This window comes from Apaloderma vittatum, unplaced genomic scaffold, assembly GCF_000703405.1.
Source record: "Apaloderma vittatum isolate BGI_N311 unplaced genomic scaffold, ASM70340v1 scaffold74, whole genome shotgun sequence".
NCBI lineage: Eukaryota > Metazoa > Chordata > Aves > Trogoniformes > Trogonidae > Apaloderma > Apaloderma vittatum.
The window spans coordinates 63,018-88,671 of NW_009713223.1; the positions used below are offsets into that span (position 1 = coordinate 63,018).

Consider the following 25,654-nt stretch of genomic DNA (forward strand, 5'->3'; position numbering starts at 1 on the left):
CCCGACCTTCCTAATTACTATTGGCGGTTCCAAATGCAATGTTTTTGAACACGAAACTTCGCCCTGGAGCCGTGCAACTGACCCCAAGACAAGGTGCCCAGGGCTTCTCCCACTTCACTTGTGTTTATCTCCGTCTCCTCACCCTGCTTCTCTCACTACATAAATTGGTCCGTGGCTTTTCCAGCCTCAAACCCCTCTTGTGTCTTTATCTCCCTGCAGTTTGCAGCCCCTGGGGTGTCTGGCAGGACCGCTGGCTGGTTTTGGAAAACACCTGCCCAATGAGCTGAATCCAGCACTTTGCCAGGCTGCGATCTTGTGTTACCATATCCTGCTGTTACGGCAGGAAGAACCCTCCAGACACAATTAACACCTCACCACGGAGATAAAGCACTGTAACTTCTGGTGTAAAACGGGATAGACACCACGCTCGGCAAACGGGAAACGTTTCCCATTACTATTTTCATCGCTCCCCGCGCTGGAAGGGCACAGCCAAAAGGAAGAACCCACTTGGTACGGCAAGGTCCCTTCCAGCCTATGCCAGTCTATGATTCTATGAACTGAATCTTGTTATTTTCCTTCAATACAACCCCCCACCGCAGTCATCTGCCAAGAAGAGTATTATTGTGTTACTGTACAGCAGAGATGTCCCCAATGGTCCCAAATCCAGGGACTGCCAACCAGGTAAGAGTCTTGCTTCAGTGCATGCTTCCCTCTCTCTTGGGCTAGTGGAGTCATTATACAGATTGAAAAAGTTTATGGTTTTAAAGCACCTCAAGATATCAAAAGACAAACTCAAGCTAGCTGGACCTCCAGACCTCCATCCCAGCACTGCTGCAGACCTGCACACCCATCTGGGATGTGGCTTCTTAAGACCAATGGATTGTAAGGTCTTGGCCCATCCCGAGTCCCAAATCTCACCAGCTGTGTGATGATGGACAAAACAACCCAGTTGAGACGGTGACCTGGACTGCACGTGGGATGTTTCCTGCAGCTGACCTCCTGCAGCTCTGTCTCGCCTGCACTACGGAGACCTCAGGGCTTCCTGAGCTGCCTCATTCCCGGTGACACTGTCCCTGTACACCAGTGTCACACATTGTCCCTTTGACCTGAGGGAAGGATAAACTCTGCCACTTACATTGGGTGTAACGACGCTACACAAACCAGCTGAATTCTCCTCCACTGACTCTTTCACAGGTGTTTTGTCTCTACACTGGGAGCGGCACTGGATCTTGGAAGGCAGCAACACAAAGCAACTGTTGTGACTATTCCCTCTCCAAACTCACTCATCCCTGAGGTCAGGGATGAGCGAAAAGGTCCAGCAATGTGCCCTGGACTGTACATCTGTCTGGAGGAGGTGCTCTCCTGCAGCTCTTGGCTGGAGAACAGCCTGTAAATAACGTATTCAATGAACTTCATATTTTTTTCCAGTACATTATTTTACGGATAAAGAACAAGCCTGATAACACAGTGAACATGTTTGCAAATAATCTATTCCATTAATTTCCAGCATGTTTTCTGAATACATTATTTAGCGATTTTGTACAAAAGCAGTCGCAGATGAAGGCAATTGCTGCCCATCCAGGCATAGCACCACCACGTCCCAAAAGCTGGGGCCAGAATTTGCCCCGTAAGGGCCAGCAGGAGGTAATTAAATAGCCCCAGACCCTGAGCCCACCCCCCACAACCCACAAAGGGGTGTAACAGTTAATAATATGGTCACTTTGCCTGTCTTGGCAGGAGGAAAGCTGGTGAGAATCAGCTATGTAAAAAAAAAGCAAAGGGGGTAGATGAGAAATGTCTGCAGGGATGCAGATGTAGGGACCGAGGGGGTGAGATGGCCCTGGCAGTGCAGAAGGGTCTACACTGGCCCTGGAGCTCACCCAGAATGATTTCCTACTCTGGATTTCTGTCTCTGCACTTGAGCTGGATAGAAATGCAGACAAACTGTCACTGGGAGTATTTTTGTTTCGTTTTATGGGTCTAATGGTGAGGTAAATCTACGCCCACAGGGAGCAAGAGGAAAAAGATCTCTTCAGCATCAGACTTGTTTATGCCAGAGAATTTCTCTAATTTGTGGCTTTTGCTTTTTAATCCCAAAGATACTTGTGGGGAAGATGGATGCAGAAGCCAGTGCTAAAACTTCCTATGAAAAAATATGTATCTCTGCAGTGGGACTTGTTGCGTATTTCCCAGGGCTGGGAGGAGGATTCACACATTATGTGGTGGTCCCTGGCCACATTTCTGAGGTCCCCTCTGAAGGTGGGTCAGCCCCTGAGCTGTGCACTCAGGGGACCATCACCTGGCTGGCAAAGCCGTCACGGCTTGAGACACGCAAATAGGCTCCTGAGAAGCAGAGATCTGGTTTCATACAAATAACCTTTGGGATAAAAAACCAGGGAAAGCAAGAAAATACTAAGGATGGAAAGTTTTTCACATCTCCATCTCTACAGAGACTCCTTGGGGGAGCTGGTTTTTCCTGGTGGGTTTGCCAGACCCCTGATGTTATTAACACCTTGAGTTACAGCTCAGCTTCCTTTTTATACGATTTTGAACTGCTGGGATGGACAGAAGTCCTCCTCCACAGGCTCTTGGTGGATCTGACCAAAAGCTGCTCGTGCAGAACCCCCAGCTCCTCCAAGACTTAGCACAACCAGCTCACCTCCTGCTCTTCACCATGCTCCTCCGTCCACCCACCCACGGGCTGGACCCGCAGCCACTTTGGCCCCATCGTCTCCCACCCAAGAAGGGTGTTTATTGGCCCCTCCCTGGCAGCTCTTGCAGTTTGTTGAAGCCTTTCTCCACGATTCGGTTCACTTTGGTTTCTGTCCCTCCTGGCTCTTCTCAGACACTATAGATACTGCATTCATATAAAGGAATAGACTCAAAAGTAATGACTGGCCTCCGAGCTTTACTGCATGGAGCATTAAAGAAGAAGAAGGAAAAAAGATGCAATTTTAGAACACAACAGGAAAATGGGAAGACTAGATAGAAAAATCTTCCCTGTGGGATTAAACTCTGTGAATGAACTTCAAGAGCTGCTTTGTTTTGATGGCAAAGTTTAAGAGCCCACTTTCCAAGTACCATACAAAATGCCTGCTTACTAAAGAGTGGGGTTCCCCAGCGTTGGTATCACATCTGCACCCAAACCCGTCACTTTCTTACACATCTGCAACAAGCTGCTCCTTTTGTTTGCCCCCCACCTCGGCACGCCCTGTGGCCAGATATTGCTGGGATGATTGTACCAAGTGCTTCCAAAGAGTCTCCTACCATCAGCAACACAAGCACTCAGGAAGAAGGATGCTTCTTTGGCCGAATATTCATTGAGAAACTATTCTGAGTTTCAAAACCAAGCTCTGGCAGAACATCCAAGACAGGGAACCGAATCTCTTGCAAACCAGCAAAATGATGATCATGGCACCGACCTGCTCTGCAACAGGGAACCTCTGAGAGCTGCCAGGTACGCGACGACCTTGTCGCAGCCCATAAAACTGTTCATAGAAGGCACAGTCTACAATCTTCTCCTCTTTAATTATAGCAAATGCTGAACACTTTTAAAACAGGAGCGGAAAGCCCAGACGGCTCTGTATGTACACAACCAACCGCGGGAGGGAACAGAGAAGAGAAGCTCAAGCACCGACTCCTGCCGCAAGAGCCAGATGCTGTGACTTCTGCTCTGACTCCTGGCAATGAGAAACCCTGCTCATTTCTTAACTAGCTAATATAACTGCAGATGCTACTCCAACATAAATTACAGACACACAGAACCCTACATAAATGCAGAGTTAACGCCATACAACTTTAGGAAGTGCTTACTTGGGTTCCAACAGCGACATTAACCTGAGCTGTGGCGCTGCCTGCGTTGTGCAATACAGTTTATTAGATTAGCTGCATCTCCGTCCTCTTGGGCTTCCTCATGATGGATAACAGACACCTCAGAGATTCATTTATTTCCTTCTAACATCAAGGCACTCAGTTCCTGGAGGTGAAATATGCCATACTAAATGAGGCTTGGGTCTGCCCCAGACTGGATCGCCACAGTAACAAGTGTTCCTACTGCCAGTCTTTATTTAATCCACGTAGTGGCAGGGAACCAGGCCATCGAAACCAATTCCTTCCCTCCCACAACATATAACTCTGAGCGGAAAACCAAGAGTAACGCATAACCCCATTAAAGGTCTGATTTTTTTCCCACTGGGATTACACACACTGGCACTGGAGAGCTTGATCAATTGAGTCTTGAGGTTCAATCAATAAGTGTCAACGACAACACGGCGCGCTGCAGTGATGCTATCCATTTATCAACTTAAATCACTCCGGTCACCCAAAAGACAGAGGCACTAAACCAGCAATTAAGGACTTAGGGGAAGTCCAAACGCTGCTCCCAGGACAGCCCTGGGTGCTCCCGAGAAGCTGAAGGAGCTTCCACCTCAGTGCCAGACACGTCGCCCTTGGTGCCAAGCTGTTGAGTTGAGAGATATGGCAGGACTCAAAGGCAAGGGAAAACATCTCAATTAAGGCTCTTAAAAAAAAAAAAGTGATGGTTATTTTGTCTTGCACGTTGTGTCACCAAAACATTTTGGATGGTATGCCACGCTCGGCGCCGCATTTGCATTTCCATCTGATCAGACAACAAGGACACATGCCAAGCAGTGTTTACATCCCAGATCAAATCGCATATCCCAGCGATCTCATTAACCTGCCGACCGGGAATCAAACAAAACCACCTGGAAAGGAAGCGCTTTCTCCCCAACGTGCGACAAAAAAGACACCTCCTGAGCTTCCCAGCCAAGCTTGGAGCATGGGCGGCTTCACGTAGGTGGAAGGGTTGGCGTTCCCTGGAATGCTTCCCAGGTTTTTTATCCATCCAGCATCACCAGGTTCCTTGAGAGCTATGGCTGCGTCCGCACATATGAAAGGGCTTTAGAGCTGAAGAGCACAGCAAAAGTGATGGGTTTGGGGATGCAGGTGGAGGGGAAAACAAAATCAACGTTCCTCCCTCTCAAGGGCTTAGCATCTCCACCCGGGCTCACAACCGATGGAGACCTCAGCTCTCCCTGCTGCTGGGGACCATTGCTGTCCCCTTCTTACCCCGGCCAGCCGAGACCCCCTAACAGCAGGTAAAGTTGTGCTGACGGTGCAGCTCCCTGCCCCTACGTCCCCCTAGGCAAAGGGATCTGTCTCCCACAGAGAAAAAAGCACCTCATAAACATGCCAAATAGCAAAATCCCATTTCTTCTCTGCTCCAAAAAACCCCGCTGCAACCTCAGCTCGAGCTTGGGGGTTCAGGCTGTTATTTACGCACGCCCTTGTTTGTCAAACAAAAACTTAAAGCTGCTTACAGGAGACGGCTGCCAAAAACTTTTATCATTTTCGCAGACTCGTTTCCCAGGAAAAGACGGTATTTCCCAAGTAGCTACAAGTGCACCAAAGAGGATGCGGCACAGCCGACAGACTCGGGAGAAGCTACAGCAGGATCCTGGAATCCTGACTTGTGGGAAGGGATTTGATCTCACTTGTATCAGCCTCCCCAGCTTGAAATGCAAAAAAACCCCCAACCACTCCAGACCTGCGACGGGCAGATACAAACGCTATGTCACAATGGACAAGATTTGCAAAGATCAGGCCCTTCCACACTTGCAAGACGCAGAAGACGAAGAAGAGACAAATATATTATCTGGGAAGAAAGGGTTACTTTTCAATCGAAAATTAAGGCACCGAATTCTGAATTAACATGTGGGATAATTAAAACCATCTTTCCAATGAATTTATTATAGGATATACAAAGCTAATTATAAATTCTCTGTTGCTTAATCCCTTGCAGTTTGCTAATGCAGCGTTGAAATCTCTTTGGCCACACTTGTTTAAATTATTCATTAGACACAGCAACAGTTGTGAACTGTAATTTAAATTGGCATCTCATGAATATTCAATTAATACAATAAACACTGGAATGTTTTACTGCGCACCGCTCGACAGTTTGTGCTCAAGCCTCTGTTGACACATTTTTATTAACTCTTTATAAAGGTGTTACCTATTTATGTCACTGATTACAACGAGAATAAGAAGTCCCACTCATAAATATTTGTGTCATTGTCTTAAGAGAGACAATGTAATTAGGCAAAGCTTCTAAAGCCATAATTAATATCGGGCGGGTATCCTTCCCCTCCCATTTGCCTCCGAACCGGCGGGTTGCCCCACTTTCAAAGCCTGGCGCCTCCATCCTCGCTGCCGCTCAGGCACCGCAGCTTTCCATGATCCCGGGGCGACCCCGTCCCCCTCATTTCGTGGCGTGCCCATGAGCGATGCAGCCCCCAGCCTCTCAGACTAGTCAGCAGCCTGGCCCATTGCCCGTGCCCTGCTCTGCTCCCACCAGGCAGGAGACAGAAATAAGAGATCGATGCCGAGATTGTATTAAATTATTGGTCAGACCCTGGAACAGCCTGCCTGGGGAGGGGGTTGAGTCGCCATCCCTGGATGTGTTTAAGTGTCGCTTAGATGTGGTGTTGGGTGATGTGGTTTAGGGGTGAACTTGTAGTATAGGGTCAATGGTTGGACTTGATGATCCCAAGGGTCTTTTCCAGTCTGAATTGTTCTAGGATTCTACGAGATTTGCCCTCAAGATTTTGGCCCATCAAGATTAGGAAAGAAAACGTGGCTGGAGATAACGCCCCTGCGTGTGGCAGCCTGACAGCACTCGGCAGTGACTTATGGTCTTTTAATGGGGCATTTTTACTGGTGGTACTAAAACCTAATTATCGAGTGGCTGTGTAATTCAGTGTGGTTTGTCTAAGACCAAACTTTTCCACTTAAAAGCGAGGTCTTGCTCCAACACGAGGCTGCAAAAACGTTGCAGGACCCTGCGTCTGCGACTTTCCAGTAGCTCCATGTAACACTGCTTTATTTTGGAGATTAAATTATTTCCCCCACACCCCAGCCACCACAACCCTTGCAGATGGGGTTGGTGACTTGAGACCGAAGGCAGCAGAGATTCAGCCTCATGCAGGGCTGCAAAGTATTCCCAGCACTGCCCTAAGATTTGGGGAAATCCCTAATGCTTGACGCACCTTCACAAGCGCCAGCTTTCACCCGGAGAAGCCGAGTGAGAAGTAACAGCTTTTGCAGCCGTTCCTTTATTTCGAGTAAAATAAGGGTATTTTTTTGGAGCAAACACAACATTCTCATGGTAAAGCCCTCACACTCACTTTGGGGATAATATCGCTGTCCCTCTGTTTTATGGCATAATCTTATTAGCAAGTGGATGAAGGAAAAGACCAAAGGCCAAGCGGTTTATCCCAGCGGGAGATTTTGCCGATGGCCGATGTGACCACGAGCCGCTCCAAGGCTCTCGTGTCCACAGGTCGTGCCACGAGGGCAGGGCTGGGGGTCCCACCAGCTCCCAGCTTGCACCCGAGGTGCCGCCGGCAAGCGCCTCGACCCCTCGGTCCCTCCTGGGTATCAAGAACCATTCCCCACGGCAAGGAGGGGTGGTGAAGCTATTGATACTCACGAAGTGTTTAAACGCTAATTACAAATGAGTTGGCTGAGGGAATAACTTCCAAAACGCACAAATTCAGTGAAACAACATTGTTATAAAGGTATGATGACACGTTTTAGTTGGCTTGAGGGGTCATCTGAAGGATTTTAGACCCAGTTTCAAGGAAAGCAACTTCCATATGTGCCTCTCCTATAGCAGCCTATTCAGATTTTCAGGACCTCAAAAGGCACTCACAGGACCTGCCAGCAGACACCTACAAGTATTTTACACACATTTTGCTTTCTTCTACCACTGCGGAGGGTGGGCTATTGCTAACCACCCATGGCCTCCCCGGCAATACCCATTATGCCAAACTTAACACAGATCCTGGTAAAAGATTTTAGGCATCAAGGTGATTTTGTATCTGCTCCTTATTTAACGATATGCTTCCACCACAGGACTCGGACCTCCCGCGCAGAATTTTCTTGTCGGCATCCGAATGTGATTCCTCAGGGGGAAGATCACTCCCTCTTCTATCCCCCTGTGCACACGGCAGGTACCGCTGTCTCCTCTGTGAACTCATGCGCCTTTTCTTCCCCCCCTTCCAGGATAAAAAGCTGGTTTGGCATCTCTTAATTACAGCTTTGTCGCTCGCAGTTCCTCTGTTCACCTCAACCTTTATTCCCAGTGACATGAAGTGTACGACTGTTACACTCTTCTGCTGCGCTGCTTCTTGTTCCAGATCCACCGCCTGTGAGTCAGCGGAAGGTTGTGCACCCGTTGTACTTCCCCATAAATTAGTAAGTGATACCCTTGGCTTGAATTGCAGGGTCTTTCAAGAATAATCAGCACATTTTTGTTGGTGTTTCTTCAAGCTATTTCTCACGTACCGCAGCTGGCATCTCATTTCAACCTTGCAGTAGAACAGAGACGATCGTGACACTTTGCACTTTTTCTTTTCTTTTTTTTTTTTTGATCCATGAGTAATTTTCTCTGCCACTGTAGCAGAATACAAAAAGCCACACGCACAGTCTCCTGTAACCATATCAATTCAGCTCTGACGTGAGTCGGAGAGCTGCAGTGCTCCTGGTGATGTCAATGCATGATTCAGACACGCTTTCCTTTATGCTCCCAGATCCAGGGTGCGTTGTGCTTCTCTGAGACAGGGGGAGTTGGCTGAGCTCCTACGAACTCTGCCATAACGCATCCAGCCCTGCAATTTGCATTTGTGTGAGCTGGAAATCTCCACCTGACTCTGTACAGCTTGAAGCATCTTCTTTGTGAAGCCCTAAAGGTCTGCAGTGGGTAGATCCTGGTATCCAGCACCCAACATGGGATGGATCATTACTGGCATCCCCTTTTGCTCCTGTAGAACCTCCCTGTCTTGGGGAGCCGGTGAGACTGATGGATTGGTGGCACTTGGCTACCTCAATCCTTCAGAAACACAAGCTGTGGACAAGAAACCTCCTTTGATGCACAGTTAACTACAGGGTCTTGTCCTGCTGCTTTGCCTTTGCCCGTCGGCGTTCACAGGGGGATGACGCATCAGGGAAAGCAGGAATCCTGCCACATTCCTTTCTCGTGTGTGGGGTGAAGAGGTTGCAAAGTGCAGCGAGCTCCTACCCCTTCCAGCCCCTTCCCTCCTGCATCTCGGCCACTACCCACCCCACCCCATCAGTGCCTGCCCACTGAGGACTAAGCCTGGTTGCCCACCACAGGATCTCACTCCCAGCTTTAGCTGCTCCTCGCCATGTTCATGCTCACTCGTGTCTCTGCGGTGCGTTGCAAAGACAGAATGTGATTTTTTTCTTATTAACCTTCACTTTTGATGTGCAACTGTTCCTTTCCACTGAACAGCTGGAAAAATTAACATCTGTGTAAACACAGGCACCTAAAATGAGGACTAATGCATCTGAGCTGGGTCTCTAGTCCTCCTTGAATGCCTACAGGGACATCTGCTTCATCCCAGGGCAGATATTTCAGACAGGTCCAGTGAATCACGCTCCAGAAGAGCCTCATCACTGTCAAAGAAAACAGGGTGACTAATTCAGGCTTGGTGAGTGACTCCCACCCCGGGTATCCCTTCACAAAGTTGGTAGGCATTTTCTACCTCTGCAACGTTTTTAACAAAATAGCCAGACTCACTGCTTTAGTGTTTTTCATATTCTTGACTCAACACTGACACTGCCCTGCACCAAACAATCTTATTCTCGGCTTTGTCTGGAAGACCTGTTTTTTTCATAATTTTTTTTTCCTAAGACTTTTCACAACTTCCCAGTCAGACTCTCCAGCAAGAAGGGCACTGTCTGCACTCCGTGATTCTGGCCCAAGCTTCACCAGGGCAGGATATTTCTCCTTCTTTCCTCTATCTCATGGTCTTAGTCTTTTTGGCTTTGAAGAAGTCACCTAAATGTCTCTAGGTACTACGACCTGGTGCCCTCAGTTTTACTCGTGATGGGCTACTCAGTTGTTGCAGTGTGCAGGCTCAGAGCAGTCAGCTCAAAGGCAATGTCCTCTTCTCAAGTAAAACCAACTCTGCTGACCTCAAAACCATGCGATGCTTCAAGGTGTGATGCTCCAAGACACTGCATCAGGTGTCTTGGACTCCTGATATCACCTCATGTTTCTTTGCTGATCAGGTCCAGGCTTCCCAATCCCCCAAAACAGGGAACTCCACAGCCCTGACCCCAAAGGAAATTCCTCACGGAGCCAACCCCGTCAACCAGACGCACGCTCAAGTCTTGTTCACTTAGCAGCCCCCTCAGCTATACTAATTTCATGCTGAACCCAAAGTGGCTGAGAAGTCTGTTCTGCTCATGTTAAATACTTGCATTTCTATTCAGGGATAAATCTGGGAAGAAGTCAATTAGGAAAAGGTTTCTTGGAGGAAATAGCAAGCCCAGCATTCCTTGAGCTAATGCTGTTTTCTGTAACTTTGGCTCCCGGCTCTTGACGAGCCTGACACATCTTTGTGTAAGGGAGAATCAAGCTCATAAGGTCTGTTTGCACGATGTATTGATTTTAATGATCCATGTTTTTTAAATTACTCTAAAATATGTACTATAAAGAAGGCATCTTGCCGCAGCCATAATTGTAGTTATTTGACTAATTTTTCCTCAGCAAACCTTCAATGTAAGCTATAACTGGAGTCCATATCTTATGTCCCTGACATCAGTGTGCCAAGTGACTGATTGGGTGTTAAAAATATTATTGGCCACTCCCTTGCACCTATCCACTCATACAGCCAACTTCGCCCACACTACAAACACTGAAAAAATGAAAATACAACAGAACGTGATTTAAAATTACCACAAGAATTCCACTCCCAGCTCCTCACGGTGACCTCAGGCTGGAGACCCAGCTCCCCTCTCACTGTCCACTCCAAGGAGAGCCGAGTAACGGAGCTCAGCATCACCCAGAGGACACGAGAGCAAAAGAAGTCTGGTTGTAATAACCAAAACCTTTCTCCATTCACAGGCAAGAGCAAAAAATCAACATGAAATTCGGGGGTAACTAGCACTTCCAGACAAGTACAGTACTTTTCAGTGAATGGCTCAAATAAATCACCATGGCTGAATTGTTGCTGACTGCACTGAATTCATTGTACTGTGTATGACTTTTCTACTTCAGTGAGAAAGCAACGCAAAAGGGAATGAAGCAAACTGTCACTCGGGAGAATTCCAGCTCTGGTCAACCATTACGGATCAGGAAATCCACATTTTCAAATTTCAATTTAGACCTGGATTTTTGAGACGTAAGACTCAAAGCAGAAAATCAAAAGGCAGGACTGCCACAGGGAGAAGTTTTCCCGTGCAGAACCAAAGTCAGTGCACAACAGCAGCGTGGACAGATATGGACACACAAACCACTCCTCGCTTGTGCATGGAGCTTGGAAATACACCTCTGTGTGATCCGAGCAGATTCAGGCTTTTCCCCCTTCAAATTCTTCGAATATTCACACCAGGGAAGCTCTCCCAGGTCACATTTCATCAACGCTCCGTGGCCGCGAGAAGCCCAGACTCCTCTGAAAAGTCCCACTCGCTGGACCTTGTACTGCTCCACTCCAGGAGCTGGGATTTCTGCCTCCTACACCAGCACGGCAGAGCCACAGAAGCCGAGTTCTAAAATAAGGATGTTCAGAACCAGCCACACCCCCAGTGGGACAGGGATCTCTAATCCAGCTGTCCCTGGCAAAACCAGGCAGAGCAAGAAGTGCTCAGTCTTCGCAGTGACCTGGTGGGATGGAGGCAACAGGAGGACCCACAAGTACAGACCCTCCCGTCCTCCAATCTGCAGTCCAGCTGCATTCAAATTAAATTACTTCTTCAGTTATAAAGGTCTGGCATCTAAGACACCTCCCTGAGAGTCCTGTAGTCACTTCTAGGGCCATGAAGCCAATTCTGTCTCCACCAAGTATCTGCGCAATGCACCATCCCTGAGTTCCATGGTGTGTGGTTCATTTCTGGACATTTCTCATGGACCTCCTATGCCCCTCACAGAGGCCTGATTGTACCCTCCAGCTCCGTTATACAAAAGATGAATCCAAATATATGTTCTTATGGAGCAGCTGCAAGAGGAGCTGGGCTGTGGTACTTGCAAATCATGAAATGTAATCTTAAAAAGGAATGGATTTCCCAAAAGAGAGAATGTAGCCACTATTACCAACCAAACCAAACCCCACTGGCTGTGGAGGCTGCCTCGTCATGCTGGGTGAGAAGGCAGGTGCTTTCCACTTGGTCTTGCCTGCCAAGATACAGAAATCAAAGCAAAACCTCAACTTCAGTTGCTGATATCAGCAGAGGTTTTGCAGGGGACAGCTGGGAAGGGAATGTGTCCTAGCTATCCCATTTTTACCTCTTTTCCCCCTCTTGCCAAAACTGGATGTTCTCAATTCAGCTCAACACAAACATGAAAGTTAACAGCACTGTTCTTGAAAGGAAAGTGATTTTACCGCAGGTAAGCACGCCGCCTCCTCCTTCACATCAATGCTAACCAGATGGCCAACTGTCTCTAGACTGTTGCTAAAAAACACAGGCTGAAATAACCCAAGAATCTCTAGGACAGACACAGAAAACTGGTATAGAACTGGCAACACGCCATGGAAAAGCTCAACTGACAAGAAGCTTGGAGCTGTGGGCAAGATTGTCTCCAGCGCCGGGCAGAAACCTCCTGCGGATAGATCGGCAATGGCAGATGGGAGGTTTTGCTCCGAGAACACGTTAGCAACAGGAGCTGGACTCTCCCAGAGAACATTTCTGCATGTGCAAACCAGGAGCACATGAAAAATGCACCTTCCAAGAGGGAGCTTGCAAAGGCTGGTCGATCCCAACGGCGTGGCATCAGTACGAATTGGAAAAGAGCAACGAGGCAGACCTTCTGTTTGCATTAGAGTAAAGGGCGTTGATGAGACACATTAAAAATATTTCAAGAAATAAGAAGTTATTAATGCTATGAGGTTTAATTTAAATCTCCATCCCTACCCTGCCAAGGTTGAGAAGATTCAGGCTGATGACACAGATCTGGCTCACGTTGCTGCCCAGCACGGACAGCGGAGTCAGTATTGATTCACTCGCTGGTTTTTAACAACTGTCTACAGCAAAAAGCAGTAGGTGTAAAAAGTTCCGGAGAGGCCAAAGCAGACATGGCCCAACCCCACTGCACCTCCCCCTGAACGAGACATGATACGGGTGAGATGGGACCTGGTGCTCCCCAACTTCAGGTTAGAAACCTTAATTCCAGTTAGAAATCAGACTTGGATTTATTACACGTAACAACGACCTCCTCCTCCCCACCAATATACATTTTAACATCTACTACAGCAATCCCTCATGGTTTTGGTATATTCATAAGAATTTCAAAAATACCTTTTCGGTGTTTTCATTTTTACACTCACTCTCAGTGAGTCCCAGAGTTTACTCCCTTTTATTACTCTGAGCTTCCAAATCTCAAGGCCCATGAGGTTTCCCTGTTAAGGGATATTCCTGATCTAGCTGTTCTTGTTTGTTTGTTCTATGCACTGTCACAATTTCAATTAATTTATTCACCATCTTCTTAAACTCAGCATCTGCCATCGTAGAGGAGCTTTTCAGCCCCATTGATAACTTCTGTTTTAGTTCTTTCACCCTTCTCTTCCTTCTCCTTCTTGCCCGAGATGGGCTGACCACCACAGTGCGCAGTGTACAACTCTCTAAAACGCCCACTAATGTCTCCTGTCCTCTAACACCTTATCGCCGAGCAGGGTTTTTTTTGGGGAGCAGCCCGTGTGCCTTCTAGCTGTTAATTCAGAGCATTGCAAGCTTTATGAGTAGTGAAAATTCTTCTCCTCGATGTGCATTTATTCAACATTTATCAACACTGACCAAACTGCCTTAGCGATCTTGCAGACCGTTTCCCTCCTGTGTTTAAATCTCTCTGAATTCCCTTTCTCCTGTCCCAAATATGTCCAATTTCTTTGTGTCAGCCTCAAATTTTATTCCTCGCTGCCTACATCCAGCATCGTTGATAAAAAAGCATAAACAACACACCATCCAGGGCAACAACAAAACCTTATGAGACCCCCCAGAAATCCCGATGGCTGTTTTTGACAATGTTAGCCAAACAATATAATAAAGGAGGGGGGAGATTAGCAAAAAGGACTTCTCTACAGAATATGTCCTGGGTTGGGGCAGACACTCCCTGACTGACCTCGCTCGTCCCTTTTCTCGCTGCAACACCTCAAAACATTCCGAATTCATCCACCTCTGCCTACCTGTCACTGCAAGAAGACATGTTCAAGTGTCGCTTAGATGTGGTGTTGGGTGACACGGTTTAGATGTGACCTTGTAGTGTAGGGTCAATGGTTGGACTTGATGATCCCAAGGGTCTTTTCCAACCTGAATTGTTCTGTGATTCTATGATTCTATGTCCTTCCCAGTTCGCCATTCACCCCGTGATCTCCACCTGCTTTGCTGCAGAAACCAGGCGGGGAGGGGTATCAGCAGTGGGGAGGGGATGCGCTAGACGTGGCCCCGAGTGGCACGGGCACGACGCCCATCGTGGAGCTGCCCACGCTGGCTGCTAAGTATCCACCTCTGGCCTCCCAGCTTCAAAGCAACACTCAACACAAAAGTGGAAGGCTTTGAATAAAATAAAATCAGTGCCTTTCTCTGCCCTGGGTGCTGGAGGGGAAGGGAGCAGGTCCTGCTCCTTCTAACAGCACCACGGTGTCGAACAGCCGCCAACCACAGGCTGTGGGACACCTCGATCCACACTGAGAAATGCCTGACGCGAGAGAGATAAGTGAGAAGTATAACGCTGGTGTTGCCGGCGGATGTTGAAGGATGGCAGCAATACACTTCTCCCTGCCTCGCGCGGCCGTTTGGAGAGACCAAACAATTTCCATGGTGTAAACGGAAGGTTCCTAATGGGATTCTGCAGAGCTGGGAGACAAATCTAAGAGCCAGGCAGAGCATTAAGGAATGCTTTCCAGCCAGCAGCGCCGAAGTGAAGCACTCGCACATATACCATTACCAACTGGCTTGCTGCCATGCATCAGACGCAGAAACATTTTTCTCTCTCTGTGACAAGCTGCATCTGTAGCAATCAGTATAATTTCTCTTGACATCGCATCCCCGCACCTCTTCACAGGACTCAAGTTGCATTCTTCATTTCAATGGCAACTTAGATTTTTTTTTTTTTTTTTTCCCAGGCTACGGGGACGTGAAATGTTTCAGCCTGTACCACTAAGGCAGAAGGGAGAACTGCCGGGTGCTGGGCTCTTCAGGGTGCACTTCACAGGTTCAACACTTTTGGTCTTCTGGGGGAAATTTGGCAGCTGGACCTACCCAGATCCACACCCACCCCACCAGTAAAATGCCCGCAGAGGCTCAGGGTGTTTGTTGAAGAAAGGGAAATCTGACTCAAGATTCATGTTTGTGTTGCTCTTTACCATTATTCACACCAACAGAAAACCCTACAGAGTCCACAGGCAGCAGAAAACTCTTGTGAAAAGGCTCAGATTGCCATTTATATTTACCAGCTGAGGAAATCTTACCTACCAATTAGAAACCATTTCTGCTTTCACTCCGAGTGATCAGCCGAGCGGCTGCTGTAGCTCTTTGATCTCCTCATTGCATAACAAAGCCTGTTACGGCCTGTTATTTTTATTGTAAGCACTTTCTGTTATTTGCCTCTAAAAACGGCTCCCATTTAAATAATAAAAAAAGACTTACTCAATGTGCACACACCTACAGCAGTGAATAGTCACCATAAGTTCTACAGCTGAAACAAAAAGCCGTGGAAATTTCCATCCTTTTGTTGCTCTCCTGCCCCGGGCTTGTGGCAGGCGTGGAGGGGGGACGCCCCTCCCCCTGCCTCTGAAACCAGCTACTGCAGGGCTATTTGGGTCTGAAACTTCTGGAAAGGCAACCGAAAGAAAGTCACAGAACGGGCCTCAAAGTTGCATGGACCCTCCTCATCAGCAAGGAAAACCCAGAGTAATTGCCAGAGCAGGTTAATGCAAGCTGGTAACACGCAAAGCGGAGGCAAGTGACAGCCAAGAGATAAATACGACTGAGCTAAGGGATAAAGGCAATTAAAGATGGGCTGCAGCATTGATCAAAGCACGCAGGACGGATGGCAGGGAGTTGCCAGACGTGCTAGTTTGGTGGGATAGATGGCAGCACACAGTGTTTGCCACAGCTGAGGTGCTGCTGGTTAAAACTGGCAAAAACTATTTACAGCTGCCTGATGCGCCTCGGAGCAGGCTTTATGTTGCATTACAAGGTTGGGTGTAAATATATATGGGAGCACAGCGCAGCAGAGGTTCTGACACAAATTGAAAACCTTCACTTGTCTTTTGGATGCTGGTCCACAAGACGCAGCCCCGCAGCCACCTCATCTCCTTGCTATTCCCACGGAGACGAGAGGCCGGGCCAAAGAGGGGAGCATAGCACGGCATGGGAAGGACAGCAGACGAAGTGAACGTGTGGTGGGAACTCTGTCCCTTTGGCAAAAGCACTTTCCCCTCATGAGACCGTCGCTGTGACGGGTGGCAATGAAAGCTCAGCTTCGTTTTGCACCCCCACAGAAGTGCCAGGCGGCGAGCAGGAGCGGGATGCAGGAGAAGGTGCAGAGACACGTGGGGATCACTGCTGCCTGCAAATGACTCTGTTTTCCCATATGCGACCCAAAAATAAGCCCTCAGGTAACTGGCACCATTGACTGGCTGCACAAAATAAGACACAAGCATTTGGGGAGGGGGGAAAGCAGACTGGGGCTGATGAGCTGCAGGAGGGTTGAGCCTACTCAGTAAGAGGCAAAGAAGAAGTGAGATGCTGCAGCTCGCCCAGGCTGACGGTGAAGCAAGGGTATTCCAGAGAGTCCCTGTTCCCAAAAGGGTTGGAGTCTCTGAGGTCCAAACAGGACTTTTGCCACCACTTCTTACATTTTTATAACTTGTGATGGGAGGGGAGAAGGCGGCAGAGATGGCCAAGCAGCTGGGGGAAGCCCATGCAGGGACCCAGGCTGGGGCACTCTTTCTGCAAAGCTACATCCCAGAGCCTAAAGAAACTCTTTTCCAAATCTCAAGTTCATTTTTCAAAGCATGTGCACATTTGCAGGATGGTTTCCTTTTTTCTTTTTTTTTTGATGTGGGAAAAATGCATTTTTAACCTCACCCAGAAAAATTACTAAGAGGGGGAAAATTGTCATCCTGCAAAAGTACACAACCTAAATCTAAAGGGTTAAAACCAGCCTAAAGTAATGAGCATCCATCTGCAGGTCTGCATGCTAAAGACAAATACATTTTAAGATCAGAATCATTTCTTGAAAAAGATCCATCCCAAACCGCGAACATATTTACTCTGGTTATTTGACATTGTTCTGAAAACCTCCTTCATGCCGCATTCATCTTATCTGCTACTCTAATTTGCAGATTTTATTTTCCACTATATTTTTAATTTATATCATGTTTTATTTATACTACTGTCTTTCACGAAACCCCAAATTTCAAAACTGACATAAGCATTACGCACATAAAGTAGACTTCTTATTATCAACATGGCATAGGAGACAAAAAAATGACAGGAATAAATCTTAGGTTTTATGCCGGTGAGACGTTCTGCAAAGTAAGTGACATTTCTCAGCAATACAAATTGTACATTAAAAGATAATTTTCAGAACATGATACCAGCTATGGAGAGCGGCACCATTACGCAAAGTAATACCGGAGCCGCGCTTTAGCAAATGCTGTTTTCATGCTGTACCAGTTTGGCATCAAGATTGCATCAGGTCTTGTGAGTAGACTTTGGAGCGATTAAGTTTACTGCACACAAAAGGCAGTTATTTGGCACGCTGTCAACACGGCGTAATTGATATTTTAATTACACCACTAATACACACATGCCGCTCACCACGAGCCTCCTCACCGGTGTTACACAAACAAAAAAATCTGGCTTCAACGTAAATCCAACTGGTAGTATTTTAAGAATCGCCACCAAAGCAAAGCAAATCATTCCGTGCAGCACAGCTCAAACAAGAGGGACCCTCTCACTTGACATACGTTCTGGGCACAACACGTGCCCCCTCCCCGCAGGGATTTTATGGCTGATGAGGTGACTCTTTAACTCGTGGCACTGCCCCGGCGGCTCTGCCTTATCAGCAAGATAGCGACCGACTCATGGGGAGGGAAGGAAAGAGTACGAGGATGGATTTCTACGGAATAATCCAAGAGTGAGACACAACCGGCTGGCTCGGTGGCACAGAGGAACCGCGGTTCCACCTCGGTGTGGGACCTGCTGTCTCGCCAGCCAAGCGAGGAGTAGGGGGGCACAAGGACCCAGTTTGCAGCACAAAAGCAAAAGAGACAGGGGCGAGAGAAACGCTTCCACAGCCAGACTCACACACGCACAAGCGTTGGCTCCCGCCGTTCCAGACCCTCCCAGCGTGGTGCGGTGGAGCCCTGTAGGTAAGATGACGTTTTAATGCTTTCCTACCTCCCCTTGCTATGGGATGGAAAGGAAATGGTGGCACAAGGGTGTAGCAGGGGCTGCAGCACGCAGAAGGATGGACGAGGAAGAAGAAATCTGGAGCAGGGGTGCGATGAGCAGGACGTGTGAGCGTGAGAGCAGTGTTTTAGACGCAGAAGATCTGGACACCTCTAGCTGCTACCATGTACCTGTATATTATTTTTCTGTCTTGCCTCCATGGTAGGGGTATCTCCTCCCTGCACCAAGCCAAGCACCTGTGGCTCTGGCCCAGGTATGTATAATATACGTGACAATTGTAAGAGCTTGTAACTGATAATAATAACAGTAATGCAATAATATAGAGCAAAAGTAATATATAGGTGGGTATCATGGAAAAATCTCCTAAGGCTGAGACCTCCTTAAGGATGCAATAATGCCATGTGACTCATCCTTTGAGAGGTGCCAGGTGGAATTTGTCACAGGATTTCTCCCCAGGGAAGAAAGTGGCACTGGCTGGCAGAAGCCTGCAAAGCTCAGGAAGACCTCAGCTGCCTTTCAGGACACACCAAGCGCTTTGCGTGTATCGCAGGTCTCAGAACCCACCTCCATACAGATATGCCAAAGGGAGACCGGGCCTGAGCGGTGCTGCCCATCAGCCAGAGTCTTTGGCTATCCAGAAAATAAGGAGGTTGCAACCAAACGTCTTTTCTCAGAGGATCTGAGCTGTTTCGAGACAAGTGTCTGCAGCAGGAAAACCCAATTTCTGAAGCGTCAAGGAGGACATACGGGAAGACACGAGCAGGAGTCGTGTGGTAGCTGCTGGGGGTCACCAGAGGCTTTGCAGCCTCCCCTTCTGCCTAGCTGAGCACTTCTCCTGCAGGGAGGCGGCTCTGAGAGGTTTTCAGGAAGAAAGGCAGGTTCCCAGGCAAGATCCCCACCCTGGCAGGTGGAGGTCACCCTCTCCCAGACTTGCCACTTCTTGCCTTTTTCCCTCGTTCACTGAGCGAAACCCACATCTGCTTCGCCCGGTCATCCCCACTCGCGTGAAATGACCTGGCTTTCTCATATCTCAGAAGCGGGACACCCATGGGTGAACCCAAGCCAAGAACAACCGCAGGAGCTTGCTCCCTCATGTTCCCTCTTCTCATGCACGGCTCTGCGTGACTCCCATCACCTCCCATCCCCTCCCAGCAGGGACCACTCCGAAGCATCTGCATCAGCTATGAGAAAAGACAGGCTGCTGCTCTGAAGGGAGCCGGCGGTCAGGGCAGGTAGAAAGCTCAGGAGGACCTTTCCCATGGAAGAAGAGGACCTGTGTTCCCACAGGGAATTCCCAGAGCTCTACACCTGCATCTCCAGCACCAGCCACTGCTCCGAGGACGCAAGCAGGAGCTGCAGCATCCCTGCTCGCCCCAACCCAGAGAGCTCCCAGATGGCTAAAACTTCGGGAAGTAACTACCCACACGTGCCTCTTCCTCTGGGAAAGCGTGTTTTTAAATACATACGAGAACAATTTATTCTTTGATTGGGAATTTTGTTTCCCAGGTTCCGACCTGAAGTGAAATTTTATGACCGAGCGCTAAAGCTCGGGGGGAGGCGCGGAGGGGAAAGGGGCTTTCAAATGAAAATGCCAACAGATACTTAAAGGCATAAGCATGTGTGGGTGTTGCTAAATTAAGCTCGCAAGTAGGTGGGGCAAATGCCTTAAACGAGTTTGCGACGGTAAAATAACGTTCATTAAAAATAGAAAAACAACTGAAAAAATATCCTTTGTATTCAACTTCACACTCGTACATCATAATGTTCCAGTAAAAGCCCATTTTCCCTTGAGATAATAAAAGAATTGAATTTTTCCTTATCGGTCATCTATTTTTCTAGCTAAAGCTATTACTCCCTCTCTGCGGTTGCTAGGCAACAAGAAATATTAATAGCAGCTTTTATTAGCTTAGCTTTAGCAGTGGAGTACCAGAATGAGAAAATGGAAAACATAAATGTGTTACATAAATCTTTCAACCTTTCAGGGTTTGTGTTAGTCTCTGTTTTCATAATGATTTATTGAAGTGATGGTTCATTTATGAGAAAAAGGAGTGTGAAATAAGAAAACGGAACATTACCCTGAAGGACTGTTTGAAAATAAATAATTATAGGAGGTGAAGAAAAGCTGTTTAAAACCATTTTTCTGAGTTTTATAAAATTTAAAAAGACATATTTCTTTCATTTATTGCCTCTGAGAAAAACACTAGCGAGGAATTGCAAACAGGGCTCTGTTTAATACAAAGAACCCTTCACGTATGGTTGTATTATTACTATTTTCCACCAAGGGCTCATGTTTGGGAGTTTAGTTTTTAAATTCCAAACTGCTAATAAGCAGAAAGCCAAATTAGTCGAAAACCTAAAGAGCACGGCACAGAATGGCCAGGGCAAACTCATCCAGGGCCGAGACAAGGGGGGACTCTGCTAAGTCTTCAGCCCACGGCTGATGGAGCACCCGAGCTCCCACCACCACTCCTCCTTGTCCCTGTATTTATTAAGTCTCTTCCGACGAGTGTGAACTTGCTCTGAAGGGCACTGCTGCATGGCCACTGTGTTGGGACGCAGGTTCTTTTAAATAACTTATTTTAACAGGTGACCATCCAACATTATTGGAATATATATGTTATTGGAAGCATTTACCAACAACGTCGCCGTTGTATTGCCTGCTGGGAGCGTGTATTTCTGATGACTTAGATAAAAGACCGGCACGTCGCACTTGGCTTTTGTGTCACCATCTAATTGGTTTCTTTCTTATAGCCTCAACCAGAAAACTTTAATTGCTCGCTGGGTTTGTACACTCTGTCTCAACACCTTGACCCTTCCCAGCGCTGTACCCAGGGTTATCCTGAGAAAACTGCTGTGATTCCCATTGACTCTGACCCAGGATGTAAATAAGAAATGCTGCTGTGCCTGATGGAGAGCATGGGTCTTGGGAAGGATGGGACTGGGGAGAGAGCCCAAAGAGCTGGCCAGGAGGTGGTCTCCAGCCTGCCTTGAGTCTTGCTTGAGGTCTTGTGGTGGGCACCAGAGGGGATGCTTCTCTCCAACATAAGGAGGACAACTGACCTGCTGGAGTGGGTCCAAAGGAGGGACACAAAGATGATCAAGGGGTTGTAGCACCTCTCCTATGAGGACAGGTTGAGAGAGTTGGGGTTGCTCAGCCTGGGGAAGAGACGGCTCTGGGGGAGACCCTATAGCAGCCTCTCAGTGCTTAAAGGGGGCTACAGGAAAGCTGGGAGGGGATGAGGGGTAAAAGGAGTTAGATTTAGATCAGATGTAAGGAAGCAATTCTTCACCCTAAGAGTGATGAGGCACTGGCACAGGTTGCTCAGAGAAGCTGTGGTAGCCCCTCCCTGGAGGTGTTCAAGGCCAGGCTGGACGGGGCTTTGGACAACTCGGTCTAGTGGGAGGTGTCCCTGTCCATGGCAGGGGGGGCTTGGAACGAGATGGGCTTTAAGGTCCCTTCCAACCCAAACCATTCTGTGATTCTATGATGACTCCTTGGAGCCCTACATCACCCCCATAGCCCAGGCACAGACATCCCAGCTCTTGGAAGGGGCCACTTTTCCTCTCCATTTCTGACACGGGTGACAGGCAGATGGGTTACTGCTGAGCTGCTTTACTCTTTTCCTCCCTGGCCATTCTGGTTGCAAGGTGAACCAAGTAACTCTTCAGGAGGAGTTACTTCAGTGCTGCACTTGTCCATTCTAATACAACTCAGCCCCTGTTCCTGTTACTCTCTCCCCTCTACATACAGGTTACACAGGTAACTAGTAATTTGATGCTTTTAGACCATGCACATGCTTTTCACCACTCTAGATTTTTCATAGTTCTCAAACAATCTGTTTCCACTCAACAAACTGAAAGGAAGACCTTCCAAGCTGTGACTGTGAGCAGAAAAAAGTCACACCATTGGGATAATCCCAAAGTTCTCTCATCCTGAGAAGCACCAGGAAGATGCAGGCACAGGGATAGCTCCAGTCTCTCCGATCTAACTCTGTAGACCTGCTACAAAGCCAGCCTTTGCTCCTACCAGCTGGCACATGTCCAAAATGATGCACAAAAATATGTGGCTCTGTCTGAATTTCACACGGCAGCGGCAGAGTGGGAGAGGAACGGGATGTCTGGACCCCTCAACATGCACCATGGGATTTTTTGCCATGTCCAAGCATGGCAACATCCTTTGACCAGGCTTGGAGGAGCACACAGTCCTGCGGTTTCAGAGCTCTCCTCCCAACCAGGGGCTCCCAGCTTCCCCTAACCCTGGCGCAGCACCCAGGTACCATCCCACCTGGTAAGTCAAGATGCCCCCAGTCTGCCCAGCTGCTATCTAATACTTAAGGAAATAATGCTCACGCTCTGTTGGGAGGTTCTTGAGCTCTGACCTTGATTGCCCTTTGTTTCTGTCAAACACATTCTGCCAAATCCCTTCTGAAATCTCATTTATTCACAGTAGCTCCTTAACCCAACAGGCACCCCACCTGGCTGGCGATGGCGTTTCTCTTCCCCTCGTCCCGTCCCCACAGTCCCCAGGTCCCCACCACATTGTGGCCCCAGCCCAGCAGGTTTCCCTGCAGATCCCCGGAGGGCTCAGAGATGATTGTCCACACTGCAACACTCCTGGGACGCTCACAGTATGCAAAGTCACTCTGTTTCCAAAGAAAACACCTTTTTTCCTCTTGGATTACTTTTTCCCTAGATATTCCCACTTCTCAATGACAACCTCTCCTATTTTCTTTCCCTCCTGTCATTCCTCCTCTTTCCATCCTCCTTCCCACAGCAGAAGAAAGGACAATAGAAATGAAATTGCACTTCACTAGGAATTTCCGGATTGTTTCTTGTCATCAACGGAAAAAAATAACACTCCTTCCCCTCTCTCCTCTGCAGCCCTCCTGCACCCCGCTCCATCACTCCTCCTAACGTCGCTTCTTCTGCCTTCTCCTTGCCTACTCCTGTCCATCCATCCCTGCTTCTCTCCAGCTTCCTGTACCCCACCTTCAGTGAAACCTCCCTTAACTTCTAAAAACCAATTGAAAAAAATTAAAAGGCAAGGAGAGAAAGTGTCAGAAGTGGAGAATTGTGTTAAGTAAATGTAGACCAGGTCCATGGGGGTGAAGTGCGCAGAGGCTGGTGGCGTGGAGGATGCTCTGGATGACAATGCTGAAGAGATAAGGACACACAGAGGTGACGATGGCTTTAGGTTTTCCCCATCGGGGTACAGCTGCTTGGCATGAACGAGGGGCTCCAGCTCCTGATACCTCATGGGTGAGCTGGAGCCAGGAGCAAATCCTTCGCTCTCCAGCTCTCATCCTTCCATTAGTATTTCTGCACTGATTTAAACTCGCTCTGCCTCGCTACTTATCTGTGTAATGGGACCAGCAGCCTTTTCACTTGCAGAGGCACTGGCTTAATTCAATCTAAGGATAAAGTTGGGACATCCCAGGAAGAAAGGACACACCAAAGGGGACAGCAACCTGCTCCTGTATTTTCCTTATTAATTTCTGAACTGTAAAGGAAAATAGCAATTACCCTGTTGCTCTCAATGAGCCCTAGCTCATGTCTTTTCAGCAGCAGGATGCCTTAAAAAAATCCCAAGGCTCAAGCTACTGTTTCAGAGGAAAGGTCTGGCCAACATCTAAACATTTTACCTTGAATTGTTTGTCATTTATCACCATGTTCAACCCAAAAGACATGGCAGTCAAGGCACGAAATCGCTGCATACGCAAAAACTGGTGTGAGCTACAGCAAAGAGCAGCAGCAAGGAGCAACACTGGTCCTGGAACCAAGACAGAACCTCCCTCTTGGCCACTGTGGCTTGATGGGCACATGGGCAGGAAGCATTAGCTATCTGAGTTTTTAAAAACCTGCTCTGCCACTGAGGTTTTACTGTGTTCTACAAGTGCAGGAGTGGCTCCCATGGCCACTAACTCGCGTTACGCGTGTGCCACGGGACACAAGAGGAGTCTCAATTTGGGCATTCCCCCCCGCCCCCAAAAGGAGAAATCTGATGTTGTGGGAAAAAGGCTTTGATGGGAGAGTAAGTCAGGATTTAATTTTGACCTAAAATTGCAGTCACTCCCTGATCTTCTACTGCTGGGACCCCTGAAGATGTATTACAGCTCCGAGGGTTTCCGCTCAGAACAAAACAGTTTCAAATTCACTATCGGCTGGGAAATTCAGGGTTCGCTGGATTTTTTTTCTTGTGGTAAGGGGCAAACAAATCTTAATCTCTCTACATTTAGCCCACTCCTTCTTATCTTCTCGGGCTCAGTCCTGATTTATTGTCACGCTGCTGCATTTGTAAAATAGTACCATGAAGTAAGAAAGAGAACATTTCCCAAGGACTACTCCAAAATAAATTATTTCAGACATACAGAAGCTGCTTAATAAATCCCACTATTCTTGTTTCTTTAGGTATTTTAGAAAGTGATTTATAAGTGCAATGCCACCTCTCAAAAATGAGACAATCAACACGGGATAAAATTATCGTGTTATGAAAATAGGGGTCAGGCAAAGGGGCTGTGCTTTAAATTAAACCAGGGGAAAATGTTTCATCTAGAATTGACTCTTTTTGTCTCAGAAATGAATGTTTTAATCACCTAAGAACCTAAAAGCTAACACAGAGGCCTAAGTAATATTTAATTCCATAGAAATACGCCTGCGTTCTACATTGATGGGCAGAACATGATATTTCTCTTGAACACACTAACAATGAAACTTGGAGACGCGTCGAGACTTTAGAAAGCCTGGGGATTTTCCTAGGCTAAGAGATAATATTCCATTTAAATATTTAAATATCACTACCTTTCAGACCATTATCTGTTCAAGCAATCAACACCAAACGTTCTCCAGCTAGCGCGGTGGCAGGCTCGCGGGCAAGCTATTTAAGTAAAATTAACGTCTTGTGATATTGATGCCGTTCAATGGCACCCACAGAAATCACTGATCTTAGAGAGACGCAATTTAGGGAGCTAACCCTAAAGCTGCTAAAGAGGAAACCATCATCCAACAGCACCAGCGTTCATTCAGTAGCACTACCAAAACCAAGTCACGACCCTTTCTCGGTGCTGCTGGTGTTGTAAGGTCTAATCAGGCTTGAAGTTCCTTCCCAGAGCTGCACTTTACTTCATTATCCCTGCCTTATTTATTCCTGCAGAAGAGTCATCTGAAACTTCGCCAGGTATCCCCTTGCCGCGGCACG

The 25,654-nt window shown here is 47.7% G+C and overlaps 1 protein-coding gene across 1 annotated transcript in view; it reads right to left on the bottom strand.

Annotated features, from left to right (window-relative positions):
- TOX2 (TOX high mobility group box family member 2) overlaps window positions 1-25,654 on the bottom strand; it is an 82,767-nt gene that overhangs the window by 32,091 nt on the left and 25,022 nt on the right. The window lies entirely within an intron of this gene.